Raw genomic sequence first — 1,654 nt, forward strand, 5'->3', positions numbered from 1 at the left:
ATATATATATGTACATTGATAATGGTTCCGATTTCGTGATGTAACGGGACATTTCCTGCAGCTGGTGTAGCGAGTATCTCATGCACTGTCTGCTATGAGCTCTGATAGCACTGCCTCTAGAATTCTTGTGATGTAAAATACAGCAGTTTTAAAATACCTCCTGCTTTGCATCTAATCTTTCTATACTAACAAATTATTTTTGTTGAAATAATCGTTTTCATTGACCATTTTGTGTGGAGTAGCCTATTGCCCTGAAGTCCGGTTGCTGTTGTTCGACATTAGCATTCAATAGTGGCGTCGGTGGCCTAGTGGTTAGGCTCTTGGACTCACAACCGTAAGGTCGTGGGTTCGAATCTCGTCAGGGGCCCGACGTTATGTCCTTTGGAAAGGCACTTTATACGAAATTTCCTCACTTCACCCAGGTGGGAATGGGTACCCGGCTATAGACAGCGAAAGATCTTGTCAGTTTGTTAGTGTTTGAGTGCTTAATCAGCTGCTTGCACTGTATGCTTCCCGGGAAGCTGAGCATGTTTCGGAGTGTTCTTTGGTTTGCTGGGGTAATAATATAGTGTAAAGCGCATAGAGTCTTCTGTTGAGCGGGGATATGCGCTATACAAATGCTTTTTATTATTATTATTAAGAAAACTGAAATAAAAAATCTGAGAACTGATTAAAATGGCAAAACTGTAGGCCTACTCTCAATGAAGAAGTTGTGGTTGTCCGTATAATTCATTGTGTCTTGTACTTTGGATAAATCATGGAATGCTTTTTCTGATTGCTTGCATGGAAAGATTAAAGGGGCATTCATGAAGGTACCCAGCCGCCTATGTGGCTCGTCGTAACGTGTCTGTCCTTAAGTGTGTACCTAGCTGCCTATGTGGCTCGTCGTAACGTGTCTGTCTTTTAGTGTGTACCTAGCTGCCTATGTGGCTCGTCGTTACGTGTCTGTCTTTTAGTGTGTACCTAGCTGCCTATGTAACACTTTGTAACGTGTCTGCCCTTTAGTGTGTACCTATGTAACACATCAAACTTGTCTATCTGTAAGTGTGTTCCTAGTGGTCAGTGTAACACATCGGACTTGTCTATCTGTAAGTGTGTTCCTAGTGGTCAGTGTAACACATCGGACTTGTCTGTCTGTTAGTGTGTACCTAGCTGCCTATGTAACACTTTGTGACTTGTCTGTGCGTTAGTGTGTACTTAGTGGTCTATGTAATCAAGTGTCTATCTGTAAGTGTGTTCCTAGTGGCCAGTGTAACACATCGGACTTGTCTATCTGTTAGTGTGTACCTAGCTGCTTATGTAACACATCGGACTTGTATATTAGTGTATTCCTAGCTGCCTGTGTAGTCAAGTGTCCATAATTATGTTAGTGTGTACTCAGCTACTTATGTAACACATGAGATGACTTGCCTATATGTAAGTGTGTTCCTAGTGGCCTATATAACATTTAATGACTTGTCTATCTGTCAGTGTGTAGTCTGTAGCCTGTAGCCTATATAACACTTAATGACGTGTCTATCTGTCAGTGTGTACCCTGTAGCCTGTAGCCTATATAACACTTAATGACGTGTCTATCTGTCAGTGTGTACCCTGTAGCCTGTAGTCTATATAACACTTAATGACGTGTCTATCTGTCAGTGTGTACCCTGTGGCC

Source organism: Aplysia californica, unplaced genomic scaffold (assembly GCF_000002075.1).
Source record: "Aplysia californica isolate F4 #8 unplaced genomic scaffold, AplCal3.0 scaffold00083, whole genome shotgun sequence".
Lineage (NCBI taxonomy): Eukaryota > Metazoa > Mollusca > Gastropoda > Aplysiida > Aplysiidae > Aplysia > Aplysia californica.